The following is a 10,870-nucleotide window of genomic DNA, read 5'->3' as shown; positions in this document are numbered from 1 at the left end:
GGCAGGAGGGCAGGCAGGGCAGGCACCCGCCGAGCTGCTTCCTGTTTCTCATAGGTACACACCCTCCCAAAGGGCACCACATTTCCTTTATCACTTGATCACACCTATGGGATGTGTGCGACAAGCTCACCCCCTTCCCTCCAGCTTTCCTCAAACTCTCACCGCCCCGACAGGCACGACCCTGCCCTGTGCTGGGCAAAGGAGGCGGCTCTCCCAGCGCCTCCGCAAGAAGCTACACATCTCCAGGACTGCAATGAGCTGTTTACTCTTTCCTGTTATAATTTACGACAAAGGGAAAGTCATTAGAGCTACGAAACTTCAGTTACTCAAGCACGTTGGCAAGCTGTGATAGGGAGGTTAATGCAGCAAAGTGTGCCGCAAAGTAACTTCAGTAACTAGCATGAAAATACTCTTTTGGAAATGCAACAGCACTGTGCATTTTTCTTCTTCTACCTTGAAAATCAGAAGAAAACCACAATGTAATTTTCTTCCTACTCTCAGCTATCAAAACGCAACCACTATACCAGTTTGTCACACTTTGTAGTGATGGAGTGTCCTGTCTAATTGTAAAACAGGAATGGAAGTGCTTGAAGTTTCCTGCAAGGCAGGAAGGTGGTTAGCAGGGAATTTTGCAAGCACTGCATCTCATCTCTCTTAGTAAATCTTTAGTACTAAATAAAACACTTCATTTCAGGAGGCTTCAAAAAAGCTTACCACTTCTTGAAAAATGTTTACAATTTCTTTGACATTATTCTTGACACATATAAACAAAAACTTCAGAGATTTTTACTTCTACGTGGTGAGTGGGGAAGGTGTGTTTTTTAAATGAACTTGCATTTAATAAAAGCCAAGAAACCTAACAATTAGCAAGGACTGTTTTGACTATAATAGGAAACAAGTTCTATGTGGTATGAATTACAGATTTCAGTATTAAAGTGTTTATTTTGTTGCAGAATATATGTAAGAGTATTTTTTAATTTCTCTAAAGGAAAAAAGTGTAACATAGGTGATACTGGGTATATCATACGACACCAATTTTGTTGAGGTTACCAGACTGAACACAAACACAGTAATTTTATATAATACTATCAATGTGCTTCAGCCTGGAATGTCATCAGCACATAATATTAAACATCACGCAATGGAAAAATAACAAAATTGTTTTGGAAAAGCAAACACATAACGTAACAATCACATAAATAGATAATAGTTGCAAAAATTCAAAGTGATTTATAAGATGTTAGAGGGTTGCACACACTGAACTGTCAACAAAAGCTACACACAACTGAGCTCCTGTCCTCAGAAAATAAAAGCAAGAACAATCACAGTATTTGCCTAAACACGCTGCATTCCCATTTCAAATGAAGTATTTAAAATTGTTTCTCAGTACAGAGGAGGATAAGCTTAAACATAATTGAATGCCAATTCCCTGCAGTTAGTCAATCAGCGATCCAATGAAAAGTTAATGCTGTTACGAGTGGAGGTTCAGAACAGCTGATGACAGATGTTCATGGCACAGCAGCTTTTATACATTACCAATGGTTTATACTCTGCTTTAAATATCTGTGTATGAATGATTTATCTTTGTCCAAATGATCAATTTTAGATAATAATCTAAAAAGTGATGAGTAAATTTTTTTTTGTGAAAAAGCTCTTTGTAAACTATTGAAATTGAGCTTCTACCTACAAATTTGTTCATAGATTCTTATTCACTACAGTAGCCATCTGTCCAGCATATACTGAATACTTTTGTGTTAAACATGACACAAGACAAAAAAAAAAATAAAAGGACAACTCTTCACCCACTTTGCTGCACGTTGCGTTAGTGTGAAACACATCACTTCATTAAACTTCTATTTATCTGCATGAGCAGCTGCTGTGCTTGGGCAACAACTTTTACTCAAATGTCCTTGGAAACCAGAGCTGCACCAAACCAGTATTATGAAAATTTAAAATTAACACTACCAGACAAAGCATGCAAATTGAAGGAATACAGCAAGTCCAGACACAAAAACGAGTTGTTATACAGATCAAATCCACCTAAATATAAAGGAGGGCAAGATGGTTAGGTTTTTAAAGTAAGACCAGGGACTCAGCTCCATAGCTCCATCTCACAGACCTCTTCAGCAAACTTCAACAGGGGTCTACACTGATATAGAAAACACTTTCTTGGAGGACTTCAGAACAAGCTAAAAGTTTTCTACAAGAAGAAATGCAAACTGCACTCCTTTTCTGCCCTGTGGGATTGCCCATGAATCCTCACGAGGGATGCGGTTTCAAATATGAATTTACCCAAACAGTCAAATCTTAAGTTCTGAGTATCAAATACAAGTTATAAGGGTGTTTTTTGCACAGATGTTGCAGAACACAAACGTTATTTCTCCAATAACTCGCTCAAATGCTTCCACAAAGCAACTCGGATAGACCTGGCTCTGCAAGAGCTTCCCCAGCGAGTGCCTCCTGCTCCCCACACCCCTTTTTACCTTCCAGCCCCTATCTGCTGTTTATAATTCCTTTTCTGAGAGATTACATTCTTCTCATGTGGGATGGGGCCACTTGGACCTTTCACATTCCATCAGAATTTTTGAGGACCAGCCAAGTTACCACAACTTTTCTCATTACCAGTAATGCACAGCCTTCTTGTATGTCCTGTACTTTGAAGGCTTATTCTTCATTTTCCAGTGTGTGACTCTTCCCTCATGCAACTGACCTTCCTCCTGCCCCCAGAGAAAGCCAACACTGCTACTGCAATGTGATGGATAACCACGGTGGTCTTTCAGTAGAGGAAAATATTCCCCCATGTCTAACCAGCAAAAGGTGGAACCAGACAGAAAGTATGCAGTCTTTCATTCATCACAAGCAGTAAATAACTTTTAATTATGCTCATGGTTGAGTTTTCACTGCAGTTCTACAGAGCATTTATCTTGATATTCCAAGCCTCCAGTGCTCCCTCTTAAATTTCTGTGAAAGTACTACTGTTCTGCTGACTCTAGGTATTCAGCAGAATTTTCCAATTCAAAAATCTTTTAAGATAGATAGGTTATGTCTTGCTACTTTATACTACATTCAAAGGGATGTGAACAGCAATTCACGATGCTGGAAAACATGTTATTGAATTTAGGAATAACAATAAATGCCAAGTGCTTCAAATTCAGGACATTCCTTCATGAGCCTGTATTTACAGGGAATATACACTAACTATAGAAACCAGAAAAGATGAAGTTTTAGGTCTCTCATTCCACACAGAAAAAACCTTTACTGGTGTGTGTCACCTTTTATTCACTCTAGTGGCATGTTCTTGTTTTTTTGGTTTTTTTCAAACTTTGAAAAAACTACCAATCTTCATTTAAATTTACTTGAAGATTTTCAAATTAATAGAAAAAAACTGTTTTCACATCAGCACAGTCAGTCAGAGCAATAATCAGAAGAGTGTTCTAAGAACACTATAGGAATGCCCATGGTGTGCTCACAGTTACAAGGTGGCTGCATGTTAAAAGGGGAGCACATTCCTCCATCCCCTCATCGCTCACCCAGCTTATCACTGGAATCAGTTTCCAGAGGAATGCGTACAAGAGTGACTGTTTTCTACTATTTCTCACAAGATTTGGACTCACTTTAAGGTGAAGGAAAAGGCTTATACATCAGCAAAGGACTCACAGAAAATAAAGGAAGGTAGCAATAACCTTCCTGCAGTTTTGCAAGAATCCCTAAAGCACCCAAATGATGTGCCGATGCCAACAAAGCTTCACGCCTCTCTGGAGCTCCAGAATGAGTCCCCACAGATGGGTTTGGGTGTCAAGGAATAGTGTACCACACTGTGGGTCCCTGCTGGGGCAGGCAGTGATAAAATGAAATGCACAGAGAGAATACCAAGCACAAATACTAAGGACAGACACCTTGAAACAAATTTCAAAGCTTCACAGGAGCCTAAACTGTTGATTCAAGGAGTTAAATAATTAATTGCATTTCCTTCCTTGTCTAATGTCACTCCAACATCCTTTTGATGCTTCTTACTGTGTTCCACTCAGTGATCAATCAGTCCTGAAGCACGCAAACTTAATCTGCGGATTAGGCTAAGTACTGAGGCCCTTGATCTATGTCCACACTACAAAGCAGAGCTTTGGCTTTATGTCCATGCTCCAGCTGACCAAGTGGGTTTATTGCAATTTAACAGTAGTTACTAGTTTTTGTTAAACCTCATCTACTAATGCCTGTCCCTGCCACACAAGGTAAAGTAAAAATCTACATGATGGTTGCAACCAGGTCCAGTGCAAGGTGTCCTGGCCCATGGTGTGGGGGCGGTGGGGGGGTTGGAACTAGATGATCTTCAAGGTCCCTTCCAACCCAAACCATTCTATGGTTCTATGGTGTGCTCAACACTCTTCAGAGCAGTGATGCACTCAACCCACTGAAATCCTCTGGGAATTCAGTGTGCAAAGGGAAGGCAGGGCTACTGTGGTGAACACGGGGGTCCTTTCTCATTCTGGCAGCACCAAAGGCATGTCCACATCCACGGCTGGTGCCCCACAAGGTTTCAGTGAAGCATGGCAGAGATCCCTGCTCTCATTCCAAATATACTATTCCAATAATAACAAAAATTTATAAAAGCAACCATGGAAAAATCTTCTGTCTGCCTGAACATGCAGCAAGGTATTTTGCTTTCCTTCTCCAAGCTCTCTGCACGTGCTGCTCCATGAATTCCTAAATTCAGCGGGAAAAAAAACCTGCAAAAAGCACACTTTTCTCCAGAAAGAAACAGAAAGAAGCAGAAACCTACTTCGGCTGAGCTTTACAATACTTCCCTCTACTGGTAAAACACTGCCTTGTTTCTCGTGCCAGTATTTCCTTCTACAGCCAGAGGGAGGTACGGATTAACCCACACATACTTTAGTAATTCAGACCGGGGCCAAGCTGAGAGCAGAGATGAATGACAGACCAGCGGGTGAAGATGCAAATTAGCATTATAGCCAGAAATTTATGCTGTTAATCAGCAGATGATCCATACATGAGTAGGTGTGCAAAGAAGAAAGTGTGACACAGCATGAATCAGTTTTGTCCTGCCATTTGTAAGTAAGTCTCTTAAAAAAAAGAGTGACAAACAAGCTGGCAAACAGTTGATGCTTTAATATGGGTACAATTACTCATATAGACCCTGTATATGATGGGGTAACATCTTAAAAAACAAAGGGAAAAAAATAAAACCCACACCAAAATGATGAGGAGAGGGAGAATTTAAAGCCAATAAAATCACAGTTTAGATTAATTTTCATAGCCTAGAGCATGTGGAAAAAAAACCACAAGCAATTCCCAACCTGCATTTCTAGATCCAGGACCTACCCTTCAGAATAATTTTTACTGTCTTGGAATTAAAAGCCTCTTCCCAACAGAGATTTTCAAAGCAGGTCAGAAATACACCTTTTATGTTTAAGCACCTTGGTTATGATGCATGAAGATCCTAAGATGAAAAGTCTTATCTTTAAAAAAGTTGTTTTCTACTTGCACTCTACAACTGTAGATATGTCCAGAGGGTTTACTTTATTCTACTATGATGGGGAAAAACTGCCTCTAGAAATAAGAGTAAAAAGCCCCAGGTGCCAGCTGTCTTATTGGGTGGCTAGAAGTTCCGCAGCAGATGTTACAAAAGACTGAAGAAATCACTAAGTTAAAAAAAAAATTTAAAGAAAAAACAAATAGACAGAAGCAGAACTAGAAAGCAGGTAGCAAATGAAGAAAACTGCCCAGAGAGCTGCTGCCCCAGATGCCCTAAGGAATTACCTGTTCTGGCAGTCAGGTTTGTGTCCCAAAAGCCAGCAAGCCCTTCCAGGGGTGCAGAGACAGTTCATATGGGCAATTGCTGAGACCTGGTTTGGGTGGAGAGCTTGTGGAACATCTCAAAACAAGTCCTGGACTGAATGTGACCTTTCAGTGAAGAAACGGGACTATTAGGATATCTTAGTTTTTCTCCAAACATCACTCATCAGGGTTAAATAAATGCAAACAGAACTTCAGCAGCCTACAAACTGCTTTCTCTGTTGACTCCTGGACCCTTTGCTTTCCGTCTTACAAATACTTTTCAAATGACTAACGCTACATTACAAGTAGAGAAAGAAAAGCTTCTCATAAAGGTTTTGTGTCCTTACACTGAAATGAAATACCAAGGAGAGAAGACAGTACACTCCCCTTGAGAAGGCTGGAGCAGGTGCTGGTAACCCTGACAACATGCACATGGCTTGAAGGCACCACCACCTCTTGGCACACAAACAAATACAACCATGAAAGCAGTAGGTGCCACTACTTTACAGCTCCAAGGGCTGGTGTTTTAGGACAATCCAACCCTGAGCTCCCAAGAGGGCACCAGAGCCTTTGAATGCTGCTGGTTGTATGGTGAGGGATGGTCAATTTAGCAGCCCAGAAGAAGCAATGATCCTGACTCTACGCCTATAAACACACCGTACAGACACCTCACACAGCCTCTACTGCCCAAAAAGCCAAGACAGGGAAAATACATTACAGAGGAAAGGGGAGGAGGCAGTGAGGGCACAGAGGAAACACTTGAGACAGCACAGAAGGCCAGACATACTGAAAACTCATTCTATACTCTGACCAGCATTTCCAAGAAAGGTAGAAACTGATGGGTCCCTAGAGATTATCACCTTTAAAAGCTCATCATACCTGTAGTATGATGATTTATTGTATATAAAAATGAACATATTCTCTAAAGCAAAATATAGAAAGTAGATCAGGTGTCTACAAAAAAGGAAGCTGAATACATGTAAAAACACTTAAAAATCACAGATGAGGTGCAATTTTTAGCAACTCAAACAAATCTTAATTTTTAAGTACATACATTTTGGTTTCAAAATTATTAAAACTTGTAATTCATATCCAAGCAGAAAAATCCATACTGAAAAAAAAAAACCACAGTGCAAAAGAAATGAAAGTAATTCAACCTGGACATTCAGGATGATGTAAAATGGAAAAGCCATCCCCCCCTCCCCTTAATGCTGTAAAAATTACTTTGGGATTCAGCATAAAACATAAAAATATGATCTCATATGGATTTTTCATAATATTTTAAAGCACATAAAACACCTACTTAAGATTCTTAAATTAGAGCAAAAGCCTTAAACCGAAAATGCACAGCTGCCCTACCGTAAAAGCTTTGCTTCGCTCGAAAAGTTACTGACTTCTGCCCACGACCATACCAGAAGCGATACAATTTCAGTAATTTCTGTGAGACCAATCTATTCCTTCCACTGGAATTACAGTTTTGGGTTCAATTATTCTGTCACAGTGTCCTCTTCCTCAGCCAGCAGAAAACCCGTCAGCAATGGTGTATCTTCAAACTGACCACGAATCCTCTGTTCTGGGTGGGGACAAAATAGTGTCCCTAAAAACACTCCCGGGGAGCAAAGGATAGAAATCTGCTGGGAATACCAGAATACCTCCATTCATTTCCAGAACAACAAAGGACTCTGCTAAAAGCACTGTTACCATGCCACTTGCTGTTAGTAGTAATAAAACCCAGGAAGTAAAACTATTATTTGTCCTCTTCCTAACTCTATCACCATTTCCAGCATAGCTCCCGCTCCCAAGAATTTCCCAGTGAATGACTGAAAGCCCATACAATTTGTAGCCACGCTGTTGGCTCAGAAAGCAGCACAATGTGCATTCCAGCAGATACCTCAGCCAGACCCTCAGCCCCAGTGACCAAGTGGACACTTACTGTCAGCCTGTAGCCTTGCTGGCAGCACGTTCACAATGAGCAGCCTCTCCCATATAAAGCTTTACATCAAATGCCCACTGCTTGCATGTTTTCCCTGTGGTTATTACTGGTAGTTGTGATAAAATAAAAAAAAAATAATTTAAGTGACTCAGTAAACCACTTCCTTCTTCGACCCTGTAAAAACTTGATGCTGTAAAGAAGAGAATAAATTTATCAAAATTCACGGTTCAGCTCCACAAATTGTGCCAATTCTTCATTTCAAAACCATCAAGGACAGAGAAGGAAGCAACCTTTCACCTCATAGGAAAGGCTATAGCTTTAGTTATACCATCGGTGCATGGTACAGAAGTACAAAATCTGGAGGACAGCAGGACAGCATTCCAGGTCCCTGTAGGGGAGGAGCAACCCCTGGAATCACTGATGAGCAGCACAGAGTCAAGCAGGGCCACTTCAACCCATCACAAGCATCTCTCTCAGTGTCATGCGGAGTGGGAAGAACCCATCTCCCCACCTTCCCACCTGCTGAGAAATGGGAATACCCTCTGATTTTCTTCTTTTCTGAGATGAAGGCAGACAGTGTCACACACTGTAAGACTACTGCCATCTCTGACAACCTCAGCAGAGGACAAGGACTAACTGGGGACAAAAAATAACCATCTCGTAGAGCAGGTTAGGATGGTCAACTTGCCCAGACAACCAAGAGTTGAGCTGCGTCTCTCTTGTATGGACAGACACATTCAGTTTTCCTAATTCAATCTGAATCTCTGGCACACCTCAAAGGCCTCTGGCAATCGTTAAAGCAGGAATACCCTTAAAATCAGCAGTGTTTCTTCCACCACTTGCTACATAGATCTGTAACAAGCAGAGCCTGAAACCTTGCTCACCATCAGTGACAAAGAAATGAGGCCACAACCTGATCTCTGCAGGGGGACATGCAGGACGTGCTGCAGGCAGAACTTGTCCCAGTTCTGTTCGTACAGCAGTACAGCTTCAGGCTTCAGTCCCCTGGCTGCCAGTACGCTGTCCTGAATGGTCAGGCAGGGAAGTTTCCTTACCACCTGCTTTCACCATATACACAAAATAATGCTATGCCATAGCAACAGAGCCTCATTTTGCTTTTCCTTCATCATGTCTCTACATCCTGTTTCTTGCTCCTATTTCTGTCTTCAGGCCACTTAACATTATCACTAACCCGTTTCTGTGGACAAATTAACAATGTAAGTTATCTTTCCAAGCTGCTGTTTCCCATACTGCCACATAATGCTTCCTCATTTGAACTTCTTATCTCTTCCTGCAAAGACCCTTCAAGTACAAAAGCAGCAGTAAAGTTTCATTAAACTTATCACTAGGCAGTTACTCTCCCAGGCGAAACAATGCACTACAGCTTTGTCTCTCCAAATAATGTGGCAAACCTTGAGGTAAGAGCATTTTGTTCTTGAGGATGAAGAAAATCCCAACAAACCAGTTGTTGTACAGAATGAGAGGCCTTGGTTACTACTGCAATTCATGTTATTTAATGTATTGCTCATAAGCCAGCAGTTCCGCGTCCATAGGAAGGCAAGGACAGTTTGTTGATTCATGATAACAGTAAAAGCTGCAATACTTCATGGTTAATGTGAATAAGCATCTGTTAAAAGGGAACTAGGGAAACAAGCATTAACTCTTCAATTAATGTTTCAAAGCATGTTTGAGCAGTTCATTAACCAGTTGGTCTGGCTAAACCATGTTTTTCAGTTTTGTTCACTCACAATAGTTGGCTCTCTTTTATCACCAACTTGTTTTTCAAAAGAGCTGTGCTAAAAGAAAACTTGAGAACAAAATTATGGCAAATGAGAGCAAAACAAGACTGGCCCCAGAGAGACTATGCTTATAGGCACTGACAGATCGTTGCGGTCTGTGGTAGCCCAGATCAGGCCTTATGGGAAGTGCAGGGCAGAGTGACACAAACAGCTCTAGACAAAGTCACACAGTTCAGCCAAGCCCATCAGCTGCTCCTGGCACCAGGGTTTACTGCGAAAGGGGTCAGCAGAAGTGGCTCTGCAGTGATCATGAAGCTCCTAAGGTTACAGAGACGGGGCTGGACCTGCACTAGGCACGGAATTAGACCAAAAAGTTGTCTACAAGCAAAAGTTAGCTACAGAATGGAACCACTGGTTCATACCCACATTTCCACAGATGCAGAGTATTTTTCTTTGCTCCTCTAGCAGACCAACATGAACTAGAACTGCAGAACACAGGTAGAGACAAATCCCCAGAGCTGCTCCAGGATGCTCAATACTGCAGCTTCTGGGCAAGGCAGTGTCCTCTCTGCTTCAGGCAACAAGGGCAACCCTCTGCAAAGAGACCTTTGAGGTTCCTGCATTGCCAAGAGCTGGTAGAGAAGCCAGACAGTCACACCCTGCAGCTGTCTGCCTCGTCATCCCCCGAAATCACCGTCTCTGGGGCAAAACAAGCAGAAGGAAATATATACTCATGCCTCAGCTGTTCCAGTTTGCCGAGGGTGTATACAAGAGATGGCTGAACTGACTTAGGAGCTCAGCACCAAGTTCCTTTTTTCTCCTTCTGACACTCTTCCTTCCCCCTTGCTATACACTCCTTCCTCCCTCACCTTCACCCCAGCTGCAAGGAGCTTTAGCCCACGTCTTCCTCTCTCAAGAGCCCTCTCCAAGCCACCAAACTAGAAGACTGGGTTTGGGGGGGGTGGGTTAGTGAATGCAGCTGCTGTAGAGCAAAGGACCAGTGGGCACCATACACAGCACAAGGCAGGAAGATGCAGGAAGTATCCCTCCAGTTCAACAGAAGTGAGCTTTTTGACCCTCAGTGTGGTCATCCTCAATCAGATGTGGACACCCCACCCCTGGAAGCATTCATGGCGAGGTTGGATGGGGCTCTGAGTGAGCTGGTCTAGTGGAAGGTATCTCTGCCCATGGCAAGGGAGATGGAACTAGATGATCTTAAAGCTCCCTTGCAACCCAAAACACCCCCTGATCCTGCGCACTGGCACAAGGCACGTCCCCCGGCAGACACATCCCCTCGGCCGAGGCGTAACCCCACGGGCTGGGGAGCCGGGAGGGCCGCAGGCGGCGGTCGCGGGTGCACTGTAACGGAGGGGATGTTTGTGAAAACTGTATTTATATCTGTATT

At 42.4% G+C, this 10,870-nt stretch overlaps 1 protein-coding gene across 2 annotated transcripts in view; it reads right to left on the bottom strand.

Annotated features, from left to right (window-relative positions):
* The window catches only part of LIMS1 (LIM zinc finger domain containing 1), a 67,370-nt gene that overhangs the window by 33,243 nt on the left and 23,257 nt on the right, over positions 1-10,870 (bottom strand). The window lies entirely within an intron of this gene.

Source organism: Corvus brachyrhynchos, unplaced genomic scaffold (genome assembly GCF_000691975.1).
Source record: "Corvus brachyrhynchos isolate BGI_N302 unplaced genomic scaffold, ASM69197v1 scaffold83, whole genome shotgun sequence".
Taxonomy (NCBI): Eukaryota; Metazoa; Chordata; class Aves; order Passeriformes; family Corvidae; genus Corvus; species Corvus brachyrhynchos.
Note: the sequence above shows the minus strand (reverse complement) of the source record. Positions and strands in the feature narration are given on the sequence as shown.